The sequence below is a fragment of the Ovis aries genome, chromosome 9 (genome assembly GCF_016772045.2).
Source record: "Ovis aries strain OAR_USU_Benz2616 breed Rambouillet chromosome 9, ARS-UI_Ramb_v3.0, whole genome shotgun sequence".
In the NCBI taxonomy this organism is placed as follows: Eukaryota; Metazoa; Chordata; class Mammalia; order Artiodactyla; family Bovidae; genus Ovis; species Ovis aries.
Window position 1 is genome coordinate 29,438,737 of NC_056062.1, and position 11,621 is coordinate 29,450,357.

The following is an 11,621-nucleotide window of genomic DNA, read 5'->3' on the forward strand; positions in this document are numbered from 1 at the left end:
ACCCATGTTTCTAGAAATGGTGTCTGTCAGAACAGTGTGACTTTATTAACATTTTTACCGTCAATTTCTTTCCAACGTTCTTCCCAGAAATTGCTCTAAAACTCCAGGTCCCCATGGAAACCATTGGAAAGACTGCCTATTGACTCTACGTGTGATGCTGCTATGACTGCTCCCTTGATAACAAACGGATGCTATTAAAAGCCTGGCTCAAATGGAAGCCTGCTATAGCTCATGGCGGGAGCCACATTATCTTTGGACTGACAGAGTGAAAAGAAATAACCCTCTGATGCTAGGCTACGTGGTCAAGGGTAGAGGAGAGAAGGAAAAAGTAATGCCTTCCCCAACTGTCACGAGCAGATACACAGGACGAGGTGCTTTCAATATATGCTTACAAGAGGAGGCTAGAGTGAAGAACCCACCAAGGTGTGAGAGTGACGCCGATTAAGTCAACTCACAATAATCTTTGCTATCTGCCATTTGTAATGTCCTTTCTAGACCGAAAAGTGAAAGAGTAGTGGAGTGGAGGCTTGAGAGACTGAAAAAGAAAAAAGGACAATACCATCTAAATAAGAATTATATACCTTCCCTAAACGGTACAGTACTGTTTATAAAAGGACAGTACAATCTGAAAATGGAACAGAACCTGGTCAAAAGGAAGAATGCAAAGAGCAAGAATTTAGCAGCAATTTTCTGGCATTACCCTTACCCAGAGATGGGGGGAGGGGGAACGTGACCTTCCAGACCCCTGAGGTAGCAGGGATTGCTCCTTCATTAAATGTTCCAGGCATGTTTGTTGGGCACCTACACAGTGGCAGACAACATGCTAGGCAAAGCAGAGAGAGCTCACAGTCTAGTGACGGGAGATAAAAACAGACTTTACACAAAATAAATGCAGCAAATCACTTCAGTTAAGTGATAACTGCTGAGAAGGGAGAAGTGGCGAAGCAGTCTGATACTGACTGGGGCAGGCAGCTTCTGACACGTGACCAGGAAAGGATTAGCTGAACTGTCAGGGAGCCGACAGCCAAGGGAAAATATGAAGGGGCAGAAGAGGGGTCAAATTAGAGCAAACAGCATGTGAGGTCCCTAAGGAAGGAATGAGTTCCTCCTTCTTAGGCACAGGAAACTCACCAGTGAGGCACGACAGGAAACGGCCAGGAGCACGGGTGCTGGAATCACAGAGGCAGCCATGTCCAGACCCTGCAGGGCACTGTGGGCCAGAGTAAGAACACTGGATTTTATCTTTTCCCCTTTTTGTAAGCACTGATTGTTTTTTTAAGCATGCTCACCTATTTATTTCTGCTTGGCTCTGCTGGTCTTCATTGCTGTGAACAGGCTTTCTCTAGTTGCACCAGCGGAAGCTACTCTCTAGTTGCTGCGTGGGGGCTTCTCTTGTTGTGGAGCACAGGCTCTAGAGAGCAAGACTTCAGTAGTTGTGACGAACGGGTTTAGCTGCTCCGTGGCATGTGGGATCTTCCAAGACCAGGGATCAAGCCTGTGTCCCCTGCATTGGCAGGCGGATTCTTAACAACTGGGCCACCAGGGAAGTCCTGGATTTTATCTTAAGTAGTGTTGAATCTAGTGTGAAGTTTTGGTAGTGGCAGCTGTTTTGAAACAAGGAAGTGAGATCATCTGTTTATATGTTTAAAAGATCACTCTGGCTGCTTTGTGGAGAAAACACTGAAAGGTGGGAAGGGGACAAAGGGAAAAAGCAGGGAGTCTATTAGGGGTGGTGCCTAGACTTCTCTATGACCTGGATGAAAAACAGCTAGCACTCTACCCTTGGGTTCCCCATCTATGGATTTCAATCTGCGTTTTCCATCGGTGGTTGGTTGAGTCCATTGATGTGAAACCCAGAGTTACCGAGGGCCAGCTGTATTGCACCATTTTATATAAGGAATTTGAATATCTGTGGGGCTTGGTATTCATGGGAGTCCTGGAACCAATCCCCCATGGGTATCAAAGGATGACTATCCCTCTGGGGTATCCAGCTTTCTTTCCTCCAGTCGATGCTGAGGAAGGCGGTATGAACTGATGGATGGATCTAGTCAAGAACACAGACGTGTTCGCCCTGAGTGAGGCCGGTGGGCCTGGAGGACAGGTCTCTGATGTCCCTAGAGGTCTCTCTGGAGGGCTAGAAGTGGTCAATTTGTTCATCATGAAGGAAGACTTGGATGACGGCCATGATCAGGGCAGATGGCCACATGCCCCTTGACCCACGTCCTCCTTCAGGACAGCCCCTCTTCTCTATTCCTTTCATCAGGCCACTCTGCGTCCTGCCTCCCTTTCTCTCCTAAGCCCGTTTCAAGGAGGATTTCATCCCCACTGCTCCTCTGAACTTGCTCTGAAGACATTTGCCAAGGCCAGTGGTCATCTCAGTCCTCAGCTTGCTCAATTGATCTAATTACTCAATTATTCTCCTCTGAGCTTTCCTATCTTCTCCCTCTCCCTACCCCGACCAGCCCCTCCTTCCATCCTCTTTCTGGAGTCTCTTCATCTCCTGACCTCTAAGTGTAAAAGCTCCCAGGGCTAGGGCCCCCACGTCTTCAGTCTACACTCATTCAGTCAATGATCTCATTGAGTCCTGTGCCTTTAAATACTATTAACTGAGGTCTCCCCAATTTATATTCACAGTCTGAACCTCTCCCCTGAATGCCTTTATCCAACTATTTGACATCTCTTCTTAGACATCTAACCAGCATCTCAAATTTAAGATGCCCAAAATAAAACTCTTAATCCTCTTCAACACTCCTCCTCCCCAAGATTTCTCCACCTACCATCTTCCCCAACTCGGTAAATAGAAGCCATTCTTCCACACACAGTGTGTGTCCACTGTCCGTCTTCTCTACCAGAATGTGGGCTCTGTGAGTGCAGGAGCTTGTTTTCTTCACTGCTCAATCACCAGGACAGGAATGCTGTTCGGCACATAGTAAGAGCTACTTGCTGAATGGATGAAACACTTCCTCAAGGAAGCCTCCCAGTCCCCTTTAACTGCCGGGAGCCAGTGTGAGGAATCCCGCCCATGACAAGGTCATGAGGAAGGAAGCTGACATACGCAAGGCGTGCTCAGACTTCAGGGACCCTCTGGAAATTCCTAAGCATGTACCCCAACAAAAATCTGCCGGCTTTTGTGCTCTGCTTTTCCACTCTTCTGACATTTTCTGGAAAAAGTCAATTCAGGGCTTTAGTCTTCTTTATTTGAAAGAGTGTTTCAATCCAAAAAACCCTCTGATGGCTTTCTAGCCTGCCTGCAGGACTCTTACAGCTGCGCATGTGATTGTTTGAGGCCTCCTGACCGCAGGAGGCACAGGAAGCTTAAAACATCCTAAGAATGTAGGAGCTTCCGAGGAGTCAAAATCTTTAGAATAGGACTGATTAAAAGTTTCATTTGTTGAGTCAATGCTTGCTGCCAAATTTTCATATCCTTTATTTTTAGATACAGTTGGTATATAGAAATGCAAGTAGTAGACCTGGTATTAGCAACATTAGATCTTTAAGTACCTTCTTTGTTATATCCCACTGCACCTTCGTTCTATAGAGATGTAACTTTAATGCTTTAAGGAGATGTAGATTAAAGAAAAACACTTCAGGGGAAACAAAATTAACATTCATTAAGGAAGAGAGCCAAAAAGTGTTAACAAGCCTCTTGGCCAGAAGATAATGTAAATCACCTGAGACCTTTTGTATACAAAATGATGTATAGAAAGAGTCTGAGCTGCGAACGCTACATAATTTTGTGTTACCCATTGATCTCCATGTTTTATCAAAAGTATAAAAGGCCTTCTGAACAATAAAGGAGGGGGCCAGTTTCTCGGACCAGCTTCTTGGACCAGTTTCTGGAACTAGTCTCTCGGCCTGGTTTCTTGGGACTCTGGCTCCCCCCGTGTCTTTTTCTCTCTCTTTTTTCTTCTTTCCCTTTCCCTCTCTCTGCTCTTTACTTTAACTTCAGGCTGAATCTCCACCTGGGGCGCGGAGGCTCGCCAGGTCTACTTACTTGCCCTGGCTGTTAAGACCCGCACGAAAGGGAGCTTAAGGCGAGGCACCCTTAGATATTCAAGCGGGCGCCGGTGGCCCAACGTAGATGGTGCAAATTCCTTGTCTGGAATTTTATTGGTCTTCCGCGTAAACCAAGCTATTCAGCCCTCTTTCTCCACTTAATCTTCCTACTACGCTATAGTTTCTTAATCTAATCTTATATCAATCAATAAACAAGTCTTTCCACGCCAACGCCGTCCACCCTTCGAATTCCCTGGATCCACCGGGGCTGGACCCCGGCATTTAACCAGATAATTTCCCCCATTACACGTTCTCATGGGGCTTCCCAAGTGGCTCGATGGTAAAGAGCCCACCTGCCAAGCAAGAGTTGCAGGGTCAATCCCTGAGTCCTTGGGAAGATCCTCTGGAGGAGGAAATGGCAACCCACTCTTAGTATTTTTGCCTGGGTAATCCCATGACAAAGGAATCTGGCGGGCTACAGTCAATGGGGTCGCAAGGAGCCTGACACGACTGAGCACGCACGCACGCACGCACGCTCACATGTGCTCTCAGAACTGTTACTTCTTGACAGCACTCACAGCTGCAATTGCTCAGTCATTTGATTGCTGCTACTCTCCATCATGAGTCTATAAGCTACAGGAGAGCAAAAGCTACTCTGGTTTCAGTTACCAGCATCTATCCTGGGGCCTGAGGTTATAGAGTAAGCCCTCAATAGGTAAAAACAATAATATTGGTGTTTTTTTAATATTTACTTTACTTGGCTGTGCTGAGCCTTAACTGCAGCACACAGGATCTTCACCCTTTGTGGCAAGATGCAGGATCTTTAGTTGCAGTGTGAGAACTCTTAGTTGCAGCATGTGGGACCTAGTTCCCTGACCAGGGATTGAACCCAAGCCCCCTGCATTGGGAGCTCAGGGTCTTAGCCACTGGACCACCAAGTAAGTCCCTAGAGATTCTTAAATGAATAAACAGATAATATAGGCTAGGAGTTCTCTCTCCAGAAAAATACACTCATATACACACTCAGTGTGTGTTAGGACTCCAGGCTAGGGACCCTTTGCCTTAGTACATTCAGGCTGCTGTAACAAAATGCCACAGACTAGGTAGTTAATAAGCCTCAGTAATCTACTGCTCACGGTTCTAGAGGCTGCAAGTCCAGCGTGGTTGGCTTCTCATTGTATCCTCACATGGCAGAAGGGGCTAGGGCACTTTAGGGGATTTCTTTGATAAGGCCACTAATCCCTTCATGAGGGCCCCACATTCCTAATCTTTTAAAAAAATATTTATTTGGCTGTGCCGGGTCTTAGCTGCAACACAGCCTTTGATCTTCGCCACAGCATATGGAATCTATGGTTGCAGCATGTGGAATCTTTTACTTGAGGCACTCAGGATGTTTCGTTGCGGCATGTGGGATCTAATTCCCCGACGAGAGAGCGAACCCAGGCTCCCTGCTTTGGGAGCACAAAATCTTAGCCACTGCACCACCAGGGAAGTCCTCCCTACCCCCTACTAATCTCTGATCTCCCTCACACACACAGACAACATGCCACCTCCTAATACCATCCCCTCTGGGGGTCAAGATTATACCATATGAATTCAGGGAGTGGGTTGGAGGAGATACAGATATTCAGGCCATAGCATCCTGGCTGAATTCCAACAGGCTAAAGCTACTATGCCATTCACCAGGGTGAAATACAGGGATATTGTTCCTTCTCTACGTCTGTTTGGTCAAGGCACACAGGGAAGTATTGATAGATATTCTGACGAAATATTCTCATTAGTCGGGGTATTTCTGAACACTCTTCTCAGAAATGGCACAAACAATCTCGTCCAAACAGGATCGGGAGGGAAAACAGGGGGACAAAAGGCAAAAGAATAGGCCGAGATAATCCCTCCCGCAGAGCATTCCCGTCATTTCTCTGCCAAGAGAAAAAAACAGTAGCAACAGTTGTCTCACAACCAAATTCAACCTCATCGACCAGCTGCGGCTGCTTTATGTGGACAATTACATACCATTTCATTGATTTTATAACAAGCAGCGCTAGTGGAAAAACACTGAGAGAACCTCATAAATGTATATTCATTCACGCAGCAAATGCTCATGGAGCATCTATTGTGTGCCACACGCTGAAAGACAAACAGTATGGGGGGACTACTTAGCACTTTCTGTCCACACTGAGTATCAGAGGCTGATCTGGAATAGTTATAATACAGCCTCAACACCACACTGCAGTTATAACTAGACAGCTTCTTTCACTCGGTGTCCTATGAAGGCGACAAAAGGATTTGCTTAGAGAAATTGTCATCAGCCTCCAGAATGAGTAGTACAGAATCAGCTCAGTTGGTAAAGAATCTACCTGCAATGCGGGAGACCTGGGTTCGATCCCTGGGTTGGGAAGATCCCCTAGAGAAGGGAAAGGCTACCCACTCCAATATTCTGGCCTGGAGAATTCCAAGGACTTTATACTCCATGGGGTCGCAAAGAGTTGGGTACAACTGAGCAATTTCAAATTTCAAATATTCACTTTCAAATACTGTATACCTGTAACCGAGCCCCACAGAGCAGAGGCAGCAGTGCTAACATGAGTCTCCAGCCCTCGCCCACTGAAGAGCTGACAGTAACCCCCAACCAGGGGAACCAAGTAAATGATTCTGCTCCAGCCTGGATTTGTTTTTCTGGCCCTAGGGATGCTCACATGTTTCCAAATTTTCTGGTTCTGTAACATCTGTACTAGAATAATCACTTCTTCCTTCAAGATCCTATTAAGTAACTACAGAAAAGTTCTTTATTTTGGCTTACACACAATGTTTGTTCGAAGTGAAATCTCTACGTGCCAAGTCTTTACCAAAAGATTGCTATACAACAGGCTCCTCCAAGGTTCGCCCTCTGCTTTACAAGCGAATGCGAGTGAGGTAGTAAGAAACATACTAAAAAAGGACAGAGGTTCTGTCCCTTGAACCTGAGCATTCTCCATATGTCTTCTCTTATAGGGCAGTTCTGTCTTACTCATCATGGTCTAACTTTGCAAACGGTAGGCATGTAATACACCCTGGGTGGGTGGATGGATGGATGGAAGAAGAGGGATGGAACCTGCTACCTCGTAACTTCTAACTCTGTCTCCAAAATGTATTCAAGGCAAATGACTGAGACTTCCTCTTCCCTGAATGGTTAATTATGTCTCAGGCTTCTAACCATCAGTGACTACAAACCTGTCACTTTTTTAGTAATCCCAAATCTTGATGATTTAGGCACATATCCACCATCACTAGGTCCATCTTTTTAATAACCATTCTCCACAGAATTTCTGTGCATTGTCAAGGGTTCTTGCTATTATAAACTGAACGTATGCAAGCCCCTCACTAGCTCATCAATCCTATGTAAGGTCATTTTCTACTTCCAAGTCCTGAAGAGGTGGAGACACCCTTGGCCGCCTCACTCTCACAAGGACCCCCGCTCCCCGCCGGCACCCACTGACCCCACTCCCTTCCACCTGGTTCACTGCAGCTATGCCCCACCTAACACGGCTCCCAAAATCCATCACTGACCTAGAGTCAACCGTTGACTGACCAGCCTGAACCACTGACCAAGGCTTCACTGACGAGGCAGAGACAACCACTGACTCACACATGGAGAACACAGACTTTCCCCTCTGTCTACTGAGGTGGAATTAAACACCCTGAGTTCTGAAGGAGACACTGAGGCCACCGCTGACAATTCTCTTCACACAGAGAACTCTGAAGTAGATTATGACTATGAAGATTATAGTCATAGATTATATCTTCATAGATTATATCTATGAAGTAGATTATGATGTCACTGCTGATTTTTCCAAAGAACCCATGACTGAATCCCAGGAGGAGCCCGACATCTTCATGGGAAGAAACAAGCCCAGCTCAGTGTTTGTTGTGGTTTTTTTTTTTTTTTTCAGAAAATGAAGCAGATTCTCCATTAGCTGTGACCATCACTCTGCTAACCCCAACTTTCTACAGAGATTCTGAGCCTCTAAACAAACCTGCTGTGCTGTGCTTAGTCACTCAGTCGTGTCCGACTCTTTGCAACCCCATGGACTGTAGCCCACCAGGCTTCTCTGTCCCTTGGGGATTCTCCAGATAAGAATATTGGAGTGGGTTGCCATGCCCTCCTCCAGGGGATCTTCCCAATCCAGGAATCGAACCCAGGTCTCCCACACTGCAGGCTGATCCTTTTCCATCTGAGCCACTAGGGAAGCCCAAGAATCCTGGAGTGGGTAACCTATCCTTTCTCCAGGAGGAACTACCCAGCCCAGGAATCGAACTGGGGTCTCCTGCATTGCAGGGGAGTTCTTTACCAGCTGAGCTACCAGGGAAGCCTGTGAACAAGCCTACCACTCCTTAATAGGAGCTTGAATAATCACAAAAACGAGTAGAGAGACATTCAGTATGAGGACAAACAGAAAAGCAGGAATTGTACCCAGACAGAAAAGGGGCCTCTTATGCCCCCTTTAATGTGGGCTCAGTAGATGTCCATTTGAACTGAAGAGCAACTCCCCAAAAAGGCCTGATGAAACGGAGTTTCACAGAAAATAAGAGCTACAGCCTCAGGCTTTATCATCTTCTATTCTGTTGCTCTGAGTCAACCGCTCAAATCCCAGCCTGTCAGGCCACTGGCCCTCCACTGTTCTCCTTTGAAGCCCAAGACCAGCCACTTTCAAGGTTCCCCAGGGCTGAACTGGGCCCCTGGTGACACAGTTCATTCCCTTCACTCCCAGAGGACAGGGCTCTGACGCGGGTGGGAGTGGGCTGAGGGCGCGCTGCATGAAGGGGAGCACACCCGCGCTGCCCGTGCCACCCGTGGTCCCTCTAGCCACCAGGCCTCATTGCCCAGTCCGGTCCACTCAGCCAGCTGTCTTCCTCACTCTAGGTGACCTTCTCTCAGGAACCTGTTTTCCTCTCCTCTAGCTAGGACAGCTCAGAGGCCTCCTAGTCCATCAGACAAGCCTGTACATTCCCTAACTGTAAATAAAGACAAGATTCACTTGGCTTCCTTCCCACAAGGCTCTCGAACCTCATGCAAAACAAAAGGCATGGATGGACAGCAGTGTTCCTGAACATTCTGTGAAGGGCAATAATCCCACAAACACTGTAAGACACTGAAGGGGCAGTTTGTGTGAGAACACCATGGACCTAACTCCACCTGGAATATCAGTCTTATTTCCAACCCCGTAGAAATACCCTGACAAGCCTTGAATGGGCTCTGTATTAATTATCAGGGGTGGTGGCTAAACTGCAGAATCAAGGTGCACCAGTAACTCTGTGACTTAAAAAAATACGTAAGTGTGTCTCTTAAGGAAACGCTCTACAATACACTTTTCAGGCAGGCCTGCAGCTCAGCTCCATGGGGTCATTCAGGAATCCGGCTGATGGTGGTTTTGCCATCTTCAGTGGGTGGCTTCCAAAGTCATTCTAGTCACCATCATATGGAGAGGGTAATAGGCAGGAAGGCCAGGGGTCTCCAAACACAGGAAACAGGCTGCAAGTGTTAGACATTTTTTATCTGAAACAAACAAGTGTTAGATTTTTTTCCCTTTCGCTATACAAACTTAAGAGGTTTCTCTTAAAATTCTGTGTTGCCATAACGATTATCTGGCTCCACCAGAATTTAACTTTTCTCAAACCTTGAGCTAACCAATGCGCTTTTCTTATGGAAATGTTTGTCTTAAGCTATGTTAATGTACTATGTATTTACCCTAGACTGTGTCTTCAAGTCAGTTCTGAATAAGACTCAGAATCAACTTGACAAGCCAGTATTTTTTACTCATACATTGGTCCTAATCTATGTTAATGAAAATACATATTGCTTGGAAATCTGCCATTCTTCAAGATTCATGTCAATCGTTTTATGGCCTGGGATGACTCACCTGGTGCTAATGTTATCTCAGTGCATGTTGTGGGTGAGGGGCCTGGTGCCATTCTCTGAGTTTTGAGACATTTCCTTTCTCTACTTAGCAGACTGCTTAGTAGGTATATAACATCCAGCTAAAGGCTAACAGAGGGGCACTCTTTCTGCCCCCTTGTGATGTCTATGTCAGAAGTTTTCTCTATCTCTTTTATACTTTAATAAAACTTTATTACACAAAAGCTCTGAGCAATCAAGTCTCACTGGCCCTGGACTGAATTCTCCTCTGGGGGCCAAGAATCTTGGCCTCTTTCGTGGTTTAGCAACAACCTTTCAATATCGTGCAGTAGGCAAGGGGGGAGAGATGTGAAGGAGGGGACTGACAATGTTTCACAAGTTATCCCTCTAAGTGGCATGCACCCCCTCCCCTTAGATCCCAACGGTGAGAACCTGGTCACATGGCAACACCTAGCCGCAAAGGGCACTGGGAAATGTAGTCTCTGGCAGAACCACCACAATGCCAGCTACAACTCCATGACTCTAGACCAGGAGACAGCAAACTAGAGCCTAATGGTCAAATCCTCCAGCCCCCAGATTTTACAGTTTTATGGAGCACAGCCACACCCACTCATTTACACACTGTCTACGGCTGCTTGGCTGCTTACCTGCTACGAAGGCCAAGCCTCAGCTGAGCAGTTAGTTATAGATGAGACCTTACAGCCTGCAAAACCTAAAACAGTTACTATTTGGCCCTTTATATTAATAAAAAACATTTGCATCCCCTTTTCTAGAAAAAAAAGAATGGATTCAGTCGGACAATTAGCGGGCTACACTTTCAAAATTTATGTCAAAAACTGCTACAAAGATGCATGGCCAAAAATACTCCTTGAACTTTTTTCTTTGGTTGTACCAAGAGACTAAAACAACTTCAGGACTCTTAAATTATGAACCATGCACACCATAGACTACAACATATCCTTTAAAAAGAATGAGGAAGTTCAATTTGTACTGACTGGAAAATATCCAAATATATTAACTTTTAAAAGTAAGATGTAGAAGGGTACTTTTAGAATGTTACCATTTGTGGAAGAAAACAAAAACCAGAACTAATACATAATAATAGTAATACTTAATAATTAATACATTAAACATATATGCTTACATGGGCACTAAAAAATTCCTGCAAGGATATAAAAGAAACAGAAAACACGTTACTTCTGGGTAGGGAAATTAGAAGGGAAACTTACGGTGAGAATGGAAGGGAAGGGTACTTTCTATCATATACCTTTTCCCTCTCTTTTGGATTTGTACAATGTGCATGTACCAGCTATTTTAAAATAATTATTCGGCAGTGAAAAGAAATGAAGCACTGATACACCCTACAACATGACCAAGTCTTGAAACCATGATGCTCAGTGAAAGAAGCCAGTCCCCAAAGGCCACACAGTATCTTATTTCATGTATGTGAAATATCCAGAATAGGCAAATCCACGAAGACAAAAAAAATAGTAGATTAGTGGCTGCCTGCGGGGGAGGGAGGGGAAATGGAGAGTGACAGCTACAGGGTGTAGGGATCCTTTCAGGAGTAAGGAAAATTTTCTGAAATTGACAGACAACGCTGAATAAATTAAAAGCCATCAGACTGTATACTTGAAAAGCATGAATTGCGTATTATTTGAATTCCATCTCAAAAAAGCTACTGAGGGGCTTCCGGGGTGGCTCAGTGGTAAAGAATCTGCCTGCCAATGCA